The 13,232-nt window shown below is 52.4% G+C and overlaps 1 protein-coding gene across 9 annotated transcripts in view; it reads right to left on the bottom strand.

Annotated features, from left to right (window-relative positions):
- PKNOX2 (PBX/knotted 1 homeobox 2) overlaps positions 1-13,232 on the bottom strand; it is a 303,483-nt gene that overhangs the window by 90,228 nt on the left and 200,023 nt on the right. For 4 of the 9 annotated variants that reach the window (XM_067751462.1, XM_067751461.1, XM_067751471.1 and 1 more), the window contains exon 3: positions 3,555-3,663. The exons of 4 other annotated variants lie outside the window; for them this stretch is intronic. The gene's annotated coding sequence lies outside the window, so the exon portion shown is untranslated. Of the gene's footprint in view, positions 1-3,554; positions 3,664-10,824; positions 10,936-13,232 lie in introns of all 9 variants that reach the window. One more of the 9 variants, XM_067751464.1, reaches the window with a different exon arrangement.

Below are 13,232 nucleotides of genomic sequence, written 5' to 3'. Positions count from 1 at the left end.
TCTATTTATTTTGACCTGGAAAACTCTCCATTATATAGCCTAGGTTAACAAAGCAAGTTTTTAGAACAGTATTGAAAACATAATACTTAACTGTGTTTAACTAAACACCCAAACCAATAAGATGCAGTCCCTGTCCTCAAGGAACCTGCCTGCAGCCCCTCTCTGTGGCCTCTGCCCTACACCAAGCAGCCTGCTTCTGGATCGTCTCCCTTGCTCAGATTATTGCAAGATGCAGATCTCTTTCTGTCCTAGGGAAGAGCTGTTTTCTGTATGTTTCAAGTCACGAATGCATGTTCTTGACTGCAAGTCATCAGTCCAAAGACTGGCCTGGATGAAGCTACCCAGGAGAGGAAAGCTTCACACGCAAGTAACCGGTGGAGGGAAAGCCAAGTGGGGAAGGAAAATCTGAAAGTTACAGATGCCGAGGCTAAAAGGCACCTCACAGAGCTCTGGTCTACCTCCCTCACTCACAGATAAGCATACGTGGGGCCTGATGGAAGGTCGTGCCTTTGAATTAGCGCCCAGAAGAGGGAGAGCTGGGCTTGCTATGAGCCAGAGGCAGGAAGGGAGCCTGTGAGATGCTGGAGTAGAGGCCTGATGCCAGGGCCCCGCAGAGAAGCCCACCGAGAGGTGGCAGGGGTGTGTAGGGCTGGGGTCCACTTCAGGAGCTGCTCAGGGAGCAGATGGCTTGGACTGGATCATCCTTCCTTAGTGTCCACGGAAGCTGGGAAGAAGCAGCTTCACTGTGGGCAGGAGGGAGCACACTGGGGAGGGGCTGGGAGCGGAGCTGAGGTTTTCTGAGCGTCCACCAGGTGCCAGACTCACGTGAGGTACCATCCGGCAGTTACAGCCTTTCACCCTCACACAAGGCCTGTGAGGTAAACGTGATTATCCCAGTTACATCAAGACAGTGACGGTTAGAAAACTTAAGTCATGTCACTTGCCCCAAATCCCACAGCCAGCAAATGGCAGAGCTAGAATCTGAGTCTGGGCTGGTCTGTTCCAAAGTCCCTGCTCGAGGAATCAGAGGGCGTCGATAAATATATGGTAACCAATTGATGAGAGAAGTGTCTTTCCCAAACCGGGATACAGCTAATCATTTTTCCTTCCAGAATCCTGCGTATGGACTCAGCCCCTCTACCCAATTCAAGAATATCCAAGCACATCTGCTGGTTCTGGGGGACTAGGGTTTACTGGCCCAACAGGACCCTGAAACTGCCCACCTCGGAGGGGAACAGGATTGGGGCTCGACTTCTCCCAGCTCTGAGCCCTGACGTTGCCTCCGAGGACACGGAGCCTGCTGTGTCGGGCGTGGAGGGAGGTGGGCTGGGACGGACCATGAGCACAGTGGGGAGGAGAGAAGCCGGAAGCCTGGATCCTTGGTCTCTGGTGCTCAGCTCTGTCCCTGCTCTCCGCCAACCCCAAGGGCACCCTCATCGCTCTCGCCCCCCCTCAGATGCTGGCCCTACTCCCCCCACATCTCCCTAGGCACCTCCACCCCCATTGAGCATTGACTTCAGGGGGGAGGCAGGCAGGCCCAGGAGAGTATGTATGTCAGTTAGGGGTTGTCGTTGACACGTGGAGATCATTAACGAGGCTTATTTTTAAATTGTAATTGCAAAATGTAAATGCTCCCCAAACTGATGTGTAATTGCTACCCACTCCACCCCAGCCTTTCCCCTCTGGTGCCAGCTTTGCAAGGAGAGAATTAGAAAATAAAAAGGGGGTGGATTATGTAAGCAAAATGATTTTAAAAAAAGAGAGCGAGAGAGCTAAGAATTTAAGTGAGACAGCTGGCGGCTCCCTGATTGCCACACTTCCAGCTTAGCTGCAAAAATTGTGCTTGTCGATTGTACCCACCCAAGCAACAGTGTCAACTGTACTGAGTCCCCAGAACAGAACAGACTGGCACTCCCTTGGCAAGATGGCTCAGTGGTCTGTGTGTGTGTGTGTGTGTGTGTGTGTGTGTGTGTGTGTGTGTGTGTGTGTTCGGGAGTGAGGGGGAAGATCAGGGTGATGTTTGAGGTTGCCTCCATCTCGTCCATAGAAGTCTTCCATTCTATGGAAAGACACAACCCACAGCAGGACTTAGCAGTCCGTCAACCCACGTCCATCCTTCCCCAGATTCTATGTATTCTCCTCCACGTAGGGAGGGCTGGCGGAACCTCCATTCTCCCGGGCATCTAGACTCCAGCATCCTGGAGAGAAACAGGACTCTGCCTATTGAACTACCTCTGGAATAGGTACTTCGGCAGGAGGAAGCTCTTGCCAGGCCCAGAGAAATAACTGGACTTGGGCAACAACACCCGTCCATCCACGCTGGTTCACCAGGAATCTCTAACCCTTAACCTCCTTTTTCTCTTTTACCGTCCGCCCCATCTCCGCCAAGCCCTCACCACAGCCACTGTCTGCAGTGAATTCCTTTCCACATCACTGGGTGCACAGGCTCTGAAGATTGTTGAAAAGACTGTCCCCGCAGTGGGCATCACTCAACCCACACTTGGGGGGAAGCCCTGACCCCTGGGATATGCCCTCTTCTCTGGCTTTCACCTCTAGGAGGCCCAGCGTGCTCCCCACCCCGTAACACACCTAAAACAGAGCTCCCCAAACAGCCAGAGGGCACAGGAAGCAGATGGCCAGGTCTGGCCAGATCTGCCACTGTCAGACAGGCGGTCCTCTTCAATAGCCATGGCTTTTCGAACTACCTGCCTCTCTCCCTCTCCGTCTCTCGAGAGAAACCAGCTTTTGTGAGGAATTTGGCAATGATTACTGTCCCCCCAGAACAAAAACCGGGGAGCTAGAAGGTCATGGTGGCCCTAAGACATCAGGGAAACTTACAAAATCCCGGGCAGGGTCCTTTGGAGCTGGGGCCCCATCTCACCATAACAGATCCAGCCCTTATCATGGTATACTGGAGAGAAAAAAGGCTTGTTTTTGGATAACTGGATTTCTAATCCCTGCCTATACTGATACTTAGGTCTGTGAGATCATGAAGTTACTTAAGGGGATTTAAAAAACCCTATCTGATAAGAGGATTAAGTGAGATTCTCTATTCAAAATGCTTTATACGCTCTAAGGAAGTATTTCTCATAGCTCATCACACACACTTGGGATACAGTTTCTTCCGTGTTCATGAAAAACACTTGGGGTACAGATTCTCGGTCTAAACCCGGACTCACAAATCAGGATCTCTGGTGTGAGGTCCAGGAACTGAGTTTTTCACAAACACCCCCCGGTGATAACACTCGCTCCAGAGGGTTGTACAAGTGTTACCCTCGTCGTCGTACACGCAAGCAGCAGCCCGTCCCTCTGTAGCAACAGCAGTTTATCGTTCATGGAATATGTAGAAGAAAAGAGAGGTATACAGGGACGAGGCATAGCCCTCACCCCATCCTCCAGGAGCCGAGCAGAAACAATACAGTGCTGTGGTTTCTGAGGTCGTGTGTGTGTGCTGTCAGCTAATGCTATGGGCTGGTTCTCGAGGTCTTCGGAAGAAAAGATCATCTGCCTGGAGGGTTTAACTTTGTGTTAAAGGACGGAGAAACGTTTCTTACTGTTCGGGCGATCCCGGTGGCCTCTGGGAGGGCCCTCAGGAGACTCACTCCCCTCTTCTCACTTCCAGCTGGGCCAGCAATTCTTCCTTGTTGGCTGGAGCCAGTGCACCTGGGAGAAAGGGCAGAGCAGCGCTCAGGAGGGGAGGCTCGAGGCGCAGGGAGCGAGGGGACACGCTCTGTGCCCCACTTCTCCCAGGCTGGCGGTAAAGGATACTCTTGTGCTCTACAGGACTCCTACCACGCCCCTCTCCTCACTGGCTGCGCAGACCCACCGGAACTGTGTTAGAGCCCAACCCTTGTCTCGGCGGGAAGTGCCCTGTGGTCGCCGTCTGGTCTCCTGGCACCAGGCACACAGGCAGCTCCCTCTCCCGCAAGGGCGGGCAGGTCCCTGAGTGATCCTGGGTCCCGGGAAGCCACAGCTGGCTTCTTGCTTTAAAGTGCAGGGAACTCAGAGAAAGGGCAGCAGTTACCACCTGCTCAGGTGTGTGGATGAGTTTCAGATGCTTTCCCAGGGGTGAGGGAGGCTTCGGCTGGGAGTCCGGACGCTGATGGGGTGCAGGGAGGGAGGAACAGTCAAGAGGGTGGTGGACCCAAAGCCGTGAAAAACAGCCTTGGCCTAAAGGGGGCTTCAGCTGCAGGACTTAACTATTTACTTTTAGATTAAAGGGGATTCATTTTGTTTCTCAATATTTGAAATGGACCAAGGTAACCAGAAGTGAGGTTGGTGGTCAGCGCCGGCATAAGGCCTGGCCTGACACTTCCCAAACATGTCAATTTCTCCTTCTGGATCGAGTTGCTAATTTGACTCCAATGAGGCTGTGCTTGGGGCCAGGATGATGGGGTCGTGGGATGGGGGTGGAGGGGGGCTGCTGATACCTGGGTTGCGTTTTCAGGGCTGCCTCAGGGAGCACCTCCAGCCCAGAGCCCCAGCCCTACAACCAGAGGTAAATGCATCTTCAACATCCACAATTCCTTCCTAGTTAACACCATCTTAGTCTCCCTGTAAAAACAACTCGCACCTCAGTAAAGAATGTAATTAGTGGCACGGCAACAGGAGGAGCTAAACAGTGGCCAGGCTGGGAGCTGCAGTGGGAAATGGAAATTCAGACATTTGCTCGAACAAGACTTTCCCGCTTCCCAGGCGCACACACCTGCACTGCTAGGAGGCGAAGGTGGCAGAGACATAGCATCCAGGATCCTGAGGGGTGTACGAATTCCTGGCCACAGGGCAGAGGAAGTGGGGGAGCCCGGAGATGGGATGAGCTGAGAGGGGCTCCAAGAGCAGGCAGGGCAGTTCATGAATTTCCATGAACAAAATCTCTCTAGGTTGAAACAAAACCCCCTTCGCCACCCTGGGCCCAGGTTCCTCCCAAGAGGAGATGACGGATATGAGACACATTCAAAGCGGCAGGAGGCTCAGGCCCCCCTGGCCACTGCCCGGAGAGGATGCTGTGAGCACAAGGTACTCCCGCAACAGCCTGTTCCTTCTCCACTGGCCTTGCCTGTGACTTCTGTGAGTGCCTCCCAGTACTCTGCCCGCCCCAGGCAGCAAACCTGGGGGACGAGTCCGCATCCTCCCTCCCCGAGCCCACCTCACTCCCTCCCCCATCACTTCCCCACTTCCCACGCTTTCCAGTCCAGTCCAGACGGAAGGTGGTCTTCCGCCTTTCCGCTCCCTGGGACACACCTAGAGAGGGTCCTCATCCCTGGCGACGCCAGCCAAGCCACCCCAGCTTGTTAGCCGCCCCCGGACTGAGCTTCCCAGTCACCCGGCTTCACCCTGCATCCACCCAGGGCCTCCTGCGTGCCAGACAGTGCCCGGGATGGGTGCACGGCTGTGTCACCCCCTACTGCAGAATTTTCAGGGACTCCCTCCTTACAGGCACCTACGGGTGTTCAGTCTGACCTGGCACCGCCCTAACTGCCTTCAGGGCACAGCTTCTACCCTTTACCCATAGGCTCTCTTCCCTCCATCCAGACGCAACCCCAGACCGGCCCCATAACCTCCCACTGCTCTCACTGCCACAATCCTACATTTCTACGAGGCAAGACCCTCACCATTCTTCAGGGTTCAACCTGAACATTCTGGCTTTTGCCTCTACAGCCAGACGTAATTTTACGTCCTCTGTGTTTCCAAGTAGCACGCTGTCTGTCATCCTGTGAAAGCTCTCGCCACGTTCTGTCTCATGCTATGGTTCTCTTACACGTCTCTCGTCTCTTTCCAAACTGGAGGTTCCTCTTGGGCAGAGTCCCTGTCTTCTATCTGCATCATTTTTTAGTTTACAAAGTACTTTCATACGTAATATCTTCTTTAACTCTTAAAACAATCTTTAGAGGGCGATGTTTCAATATAATAACTTAATTTTTATTACCTTTACAAAATAATATATGCTTATTGCACAAAATAAAGAAGAGGGAGAATTTTTTTTTTTTTTTTTTTGGTCACGTGGTGTGGCTTGCTGGCTCTTAGTTCCCTGATGAGGGCTTGAACCCGGGCCCCGGCAGTGAAAGCACCGAGTCCTAACCACTGGACCGCCAGGGAATTCCCAGAAATGTTCAAGTTAGTTGTGATCCTACCATACAAAGATAACCATAGATAATATGCAAAGTAAACCTCTTCTTTCTTCAAAACAGTATCATTCTGTTTGCTCCGGAAGCAGCCTTTTATATTTAGCAACATACCATAAATACCTTTGCATATAAGGGAAGTATACACTATAATCTTAGTGACTATGTGGCATTCCATTTACGGGCGTACTACAGTTACAAATGTCTATTATTTGTTGTTTAGATGATTTCCAGTTTTTGCTGTTATAAACAAATAATGCCCATTCTTGTAGGTGAACTTTGCTCCAGACTTGATCATTGTTTTAGGATAAGTTTCTAGACGTGGCGTCGCCAAATCCAAAGGTCTATTCCTTTTAAAGAATTTTAACCGAGTACTTGCAGAAGGTCACACCGTTTCACGTCGCATCTGCAGTTTATGAGAGCTGGCTTTTTCCCTGCCAGGGAGTTGACCCCATTTTATCGAGGTTGATAACAAGGCTTAGGAAAGTCAAGCACCGGGCTTGCCTAAGAAAACAGCCAGCGAGCAGCACGTCTTCTGACTCCACACATTTCGCTCTTCCAACGTCCCCACTTCTTCTTATATTTCTTACAGTCCAAAGGGAGAGGCTGCAGTCTAAGTGCTAAGTAAATGCTGGGCTTCCCGAAGGATGAGGCAGAGGTGGTGTGCCCTCCGTTGTGGGGTGGGCCACTCCTGGGGCCTCTGCCGAGCCTCGTGTCCCGGGTGTCTGAGACTCATTTTGGCAGATGGCAGCTCTGTTCTTGGGTAGCTTTTTACTCTTCCCTCCTCCCTTCTTCTGAGCAGATGCAAAGGGCTTCAATTTAGACTCCACATATTAAGAACCTACCATGTGCTGGGGCCTGGGCGTGCAAAGATGAAACACACACACACACAAGCTCTCCCTGCCTTTGAGGTGCTCACGGTCTAATGATAGGGACATAACGGTACCCTGTCACGTGTGACAACGCTGCTTCAGCTGTTGGCCCTACCACCCCTCCTCTGCCAAAGCCCACGGTGCCAGGGGCGGGGGGCCTGCTGTGTCCTGCAGCCCCTCCTTCTACCTGTGTCCTTTCTCGAGCTGAGGGGGCCGGAGCTCCCTCCCCATGACCTGCTGCAGTGCCTGCTGTTCTGTCTGTCTTTCTGCTCCAGCTGTGCCTCTGCCCCCTGCCCTCACCCTTAGACGGCACTGAGGAGTGCAGCCCCTAAGAGGGAAATCACACCCGTTTAGGGGAGAGAAGCCGACCCCCCCCACCCCACTCAGAGACCAATAAATACGCAGTTAAGAGAGGAAGGACGGGTCCCGGCAACGCCAGCGTGCCCTGCGCAGGGCACTGCTGCAGGACTGCAATCTGCATACATTTCCCCTTTCCCAGAACTGACAACTGCCTGGTTCCCACCAGCCTGGAGAAAGCTCCAAGGCAGAAATATAGCCTGTAATCTCTTTCTGTCAAGGCCAGCTATTCCTCTGAGCATAACGAAGGCAACTCACAGGACAGAAGGCCCTGGGGAGAATGAAAGACAGTCTGGGCTGGGGGACAAGGAGACTGCCCACCGTCACGGCCACCTTCCCCCACGCTCGCCCGCCTTGCCCCGAGGAGGGTCCTGAGTGCGCCTTTTTAGATCTTGCCAGAGAAAACCCAGCCCACTCTGTTTTGTGGCCATACAGAGTCTGGCAGGCAGCCTGTGACACCGCTGCCCTAATCTTGAGGCGGGGCTGGGGTCCAATTAACAAGCAGCTGGACAGGCAGGGAGGCAGACAGAGAGACAGGGAGAGAGATGGATGGGAAGACATGGGCCCTGTGTGACCGATGGCCCAGATGCTTCAGGGACAAAGGAGGAAGCAGGACCTTCATCTTGAAGATAAAGTCCCTCTGTCCCCACAAGATCCCCAAGAAATGGAATGTTCTCACCTCTGCTCTTTAGCTCTGATCAGGCCCTTCCCTGCCTCCTCAAGGTCATTTTACTGGGGCACCCTCTGACCCCTGACGGGTGGGCAGGCTTCCCTAGAGAACACCTCTGCCTGTTTAGCCAACCTGACTTACACTTTGCAGATGAATAGGACAGCACTGAGGAATGAGCTTCTGGAATCTCTGGCCAGAGGCCCAAACCAAAGGCCTTCCCCCTGTCCACTTTGGGGGAGTCGCCCCACCCTGGTATCCATCCCAGGAGCAAAAAACACCAAAGTCTTTGTCCTCACTGGCCACAGAGCCTTGAAAGAGTTCATCCTCACTCTGGAGACCCTCCCAGGCCCTATTCTTGCATAAGTGCAGCCATGGATGTGTGGTTTGCCTCCCAGGACCCTCAGGCATTTCCCCAAGGATAGAGTCTCTTCCCACCTCCCTGCTGGGGTGGCTGGTTCCAGCTCTGCCACAGGTTTGCTCCGTGATGTTGCACAAAACCCTTCACCTCTGAATTCTGGTCCATTGCCATCATCATCAATCTTCGTCATTGCTGTCTGTAAAGCAAGAGGCCGGACCTGACAATGTGACCCTGTTCTCTGACTGTTCTTGATCAGCTAATTGAACTCAATTGTCCCAGCAAAAGCCTCAGATTTCACCAGAGCAATGAGACCCATCTCAAAGAGACCAGATTCCAATCCTCTAGGAAGAGAGGGACTCCTTGGAGGCTAAAATAGTTTACAGGCTTGTTTATACTGTTTCTCCCCTGCTCAAAAGTCTGTAATGACTTGCCAAGGCCTACGGAGACAAAATCCAAATTTCTTAGCCTCCTTTTTTGTCCTTCGTAATCAGCTTCAACCTAACTCTCTTACTGAATCCCCTGGTCTTTCAAACCTGAGCCTTTTCTCCAGCCGCGCTAGGCTGCCCTGTCTCACAACGCAGCCCACGCCATATCTGGGTCCTCTGCCCCCCTTGCTCAGGCCATCATGCCCCCCTGGTGGGCCTTGTGGCCCCGCTTCCTCTCTGCTACCCAGGTCCTAGCCAACCCTCAAGTCCTACCTTTCTCTGAGCTTCTGCGGCGGAATGAAGTCAAACCCTTGCTCCCCCATCCTAGGATTGACCCTGAATCTTACTCAGTTCTGTGAACTTCTGCCTCCCGTGTTAGTCTAAATCTCTTCAAGGGCATCATAAGTGTGTGAGGACAAGACGGGTGTCTTTAATTTCTCTTATGCCTCCATATACACCGAGGTTAGTAGTGTACCCATGGAGATCATCGACAGGATCAGTCTTGTCACATGAAGGCAACCACTACTGGAAAATACTAAACCGGATCAGTGCTTGACCAGTTCAGCTAGGCTTTGCCTATTTGGTCATTATCACTCATTGGCAAAGGCATTACCATTCTCTATACTTCAGCGTGTCTCTGAATTGAAAGATTTGACCAAACCATGGGTTATTTCACATGCCTCTTACACTAATATTAATAAGTGAATGTGGAAGACATAGTACAGGGGGAGAAACTTTGAAGTCAGACAACCCTGGATTCAAATCTTAGATCCCCTCTTCCTAGCTGTGTGACCACCCAACTCACAGGGTGTTTATAGGGATTTAGTGGTATTACATGAGACATATGATGTGCTCAGGGGATAATAAAGGACTCAGCACTGACACAGACAAAGCCTGTAATAAATGGTGACTATCATTGTTAAGACAATGACAGTGAGAATAGTTTGTTTAGATCTTGTTTGGCAAAATCATACTCATCCTTCAAGATTCAGCTCTGTAAAGTTTTCTCTCAATACTGCCCTACCCCACACAAGGCAAGTCATTCCCTCCTTTCTGCTCCCCTGATAACTGGGAACGTATCTCTTATAATAGGGGTCCCCTACCCCCAGGGCCTCGGACCGATACCGGTCCGCAGCCTGTTAGGAACCAAGCCACACAGCAGGAGGTGAGCGGCGGGCCAGCGAGCAAAGCTTCATCTGCCGCTGCCCATCACTCCCCATTGCTCCCCATAGCTCCCTGTCTCTCCCCGTCGCTCCTCCTCGCTCCCCGTCGCTCCCCCTCACTCCCCGTCGCTCCCCATTGCTCCCCATCGCTCCCCCTCGCTCCCCATGGCTCCCCATCGCTCCCCATGGCTCTCCATGGCTCCCCATCGCTCCCCATGGCTCCCCGTCGCTCCCCGTCGCTCCCCATCTCTCCCCCTCGCTCCCCGTCGCTCCCCATCGCTCCCCATCACTCCCCGTCGCTCCCCATGGCTCCCCGTCACTCCCCATCGCTCCCCCTTGCTCCCCGTCGCTCCCCATGGCCCCCCATCGCTCCTCCTCGCTCCCCGTCGCTCCCCCTCACTCCCCGTCGCTCCCCATCGCTCCCCCTCGCTCCCCGTCACTCCCCGTCGCTCCCCGTCGCTCCCCATCGCTCCCCATGGCTCCCCGTCGCTCCCCATCGCTCCCCATGGCTCCCCGTCACTCCCCGTCGCTCCCCGTCGCTCCCCATGGCTCCCCATCGCTCCCCGTCGCTCCCCATGGCTCCCCATCGCTCCCCGTCGCTCTCCATCGCTCCCCATCACTCCCCACTGCTCCCATTACTGCCTGAACCATTCCCCCTGCACCCCAGTCCATGGAAAAATTGTCTTCCACGAAACCAGTCCCTGGTGACAAAAAGGCTGGGGACTGCTATCTTATAAGATGAAGTCCAAGGTTCTTAGCCATGAACTTCAGGCTGTATCTCACTAAATTACTATTATGTGTCCCTATAGGTGTCCCTCCCACTCAGCTCTGAGCTTCCTGAGCAAGGAGATCCTCACCTTTATGCTTCCAGCTGTGGCCGAGCATCAGGCTCCACGTGCGTTTATTAAATGAGAGAAATGAACAGATGAGCAGGAAGGCCAGGAGCAGTCAGGAGACCCGGGCAGAATCTGACAGGACACACGTTAAAGCCTGGTCATAGGGAATCCATCATGGAAAGCAAGTGCCCCTTGAAATTCAACCAAGACCAGCCCCCAATTTAAAGCTGCTTAACTTTTCCAGCTGGATTAGCTTCCTTGGGGAAGCCATCAGCCCCGTCAGAAGCCCTTTGAACATCTCTGCCAAGCCCTGCCTGTCCACCCCTCCTTCCCCTCAGCTGGGCTCAGTCCTTCTCCGGCTGCGCCCCGCCATTCCTCCCCCGGCGGTCAGACTCTCCAGCTTCGAAGCCCCTGCTCCCTCTCCCGACCGGGCTGCTGCAAGACCCTGGGTTCTAGGACAGCCTTCCCAATCCAGAAGCAGGAGGTCAGTGCATCATGATACAAGCTAATCATTCTTTTTTGCCCCCAGGCAGAGTGAGCTACATGTTCCTCCTTTCCGTCTCCTCTGCCACGCCTCAGCTCAGCAACAGCCTCCTAATCAGTCTCCCTGAGGCCCACCCCATCCTCCACTCGGCTGCCACGGGATGTTTCTAGCAGCTCAGAGCATCCTATGCACAATTCTCTTAGCACTTATCCTGCGTAACTGTGATTATCTCTTTGCCTTCCCCACTAGATCAGATCATCCTAAACTGACTGTGTTTAGAGCTTAATGTGCATTTTATACATATTAGGTGTTCAATAAATATTGGTTGAAGAAAGGAGTAAATAAATGTATCCTTTCAGCAGAGGAGATGTGGAATGTATAGCACACAACATGCTAATGTCTCTTACAAAGAATTATATTGCCTGGTTTTTTATTTATCCTTGCCACAGCCTTATAAAGGAGGTGTTATTAGTCCTACTCCTTCTTCTTCTTCCTCTTTTTTTTTTTTTTTTTTTTTAAATACTTTTTGGCCACACCGTGCAGCATTCGGGATCTTAGTTCCCCGACCAGGGATTGAACCCAAGCCTGCTGCCGTGGAAGCGTGAAGTCCCAACCACTGGACCACCAGGGAAGTCCCTAGTCCTACTTTTAAAAGGGAGAACTGAGGTTAGAAAAGCGAGTTGCCCAAAGTCACAAAGCTGGTTAAGGCGTGAAGTAAAAGGGCAGAGTTCAAGGGTGGCCTCCTCCGCTCCCCTGCCCACCTGCTTCCCAGCCAGGGAGGGGATACGAAGAGGCTGAGCTGCGTCTGCTCTGCCTCACTTGGGAAATAAACAAGAAGAATTCTTCTTCTCATCATTTGGTGAGTCAGTGACATTTCGTTTGACAAAGAATCTAGGAAAAGTCTCTCCTGGGACCAGTTTTGGGACTAGGCTGTGATAATATTGCTTTATTGAAAAAGGATGCTAGGAACTGAGCTCAGGATGGCCTTTTACATGGAGTAATTTATGCAGGAAATGAGAAACAATTTTTTTAAAGAAACATACGTTGATCTACACATGGTCACAAAGACAGAAGTGATGACAACACACACACACACACACACACACACAACCCCAGAGACACTGTTACAGACAAGCAAAGGCATAAATTCCAGGTCTCGGTCACGACCATGGCCACACACCTCAGAAAACACCAAAAGATTGCTAGTGTGGTCAGTTCAGAGCCCTGTGTACACGCCCACTTGCAAAACAGCCTGATGGCTGTGACTTCCCCTCATGTCTTCCAGGGAAATTGCGATGTTCCCCCACACATGTAAATTTCAGTCATTAAGGAACGCACAGGAAGCATGACATTGAAGAGATTAATCTCTCCGTGCCTCCCTGCCCTTCTCAGGCCCTGTTCCCTCCCGCAGTGATCACACTGCGTCTGGAGAGGCTGCCAACCGGATGACCTGCACCCCAGGCACAAGTCCCCACTCCGGATTCACACCGCCTGCCTCACCGAGGTTTCAGTCATAACCAGCACCTGGAAGACGGCAAAGAGACCAGAACCAGGCCAGGAAATGAAACATCTGTAAAATTCTCATTCAGATGTCTCTCAGAAATGAATCTCAGATATGGCAAGGATGGGAAAGGGATTTTATTTAAAATATCTTCCTCGCTAGGCTGCCTGTGAAGGGCTGGGATTCAAAAGGATACCTGAAAGTCAGGAATTCCCCTCCAGCCATGGTGATTTTGACCCATGGCTGAGAGCTGAGAGCAACGCCCAGGATCCCTGTTCTTGTGGGATCAGCAACTGGGAAACTCAGAGAGGCCAGCAACCGCACTGGGAGCCAGGACACCTGGCTTCTGTCCATAACCCTCCTGTATGAGCTCAGGGTGTGACCCTGGGCACATCACTGCCTGGGCCTCAGTTCCTCTATCTGTAAAGTAAGAAGGTTAGGACT

Source organism: Pseudorca crassidens, chromosome 9 (assembly GCF_039906515.1).
Source record: "Pseudorca crassidens isolate mPseCra1 chromosome 9, mPseCra1.hap1, whole genome shotgun sequence".
Classification (NCBI taxonomy): domain Eukaryota; kingdom Metazoa; phylum Chordata; class Mammalia; order Artiodactyla; family Delphinidae; genus Pseudorca; species Pseudorca crassidens.
Note: the sequence above shows the minus strand (reverse complement) of the source record. Positions and strands in the feature narration are given on the sequence as shown.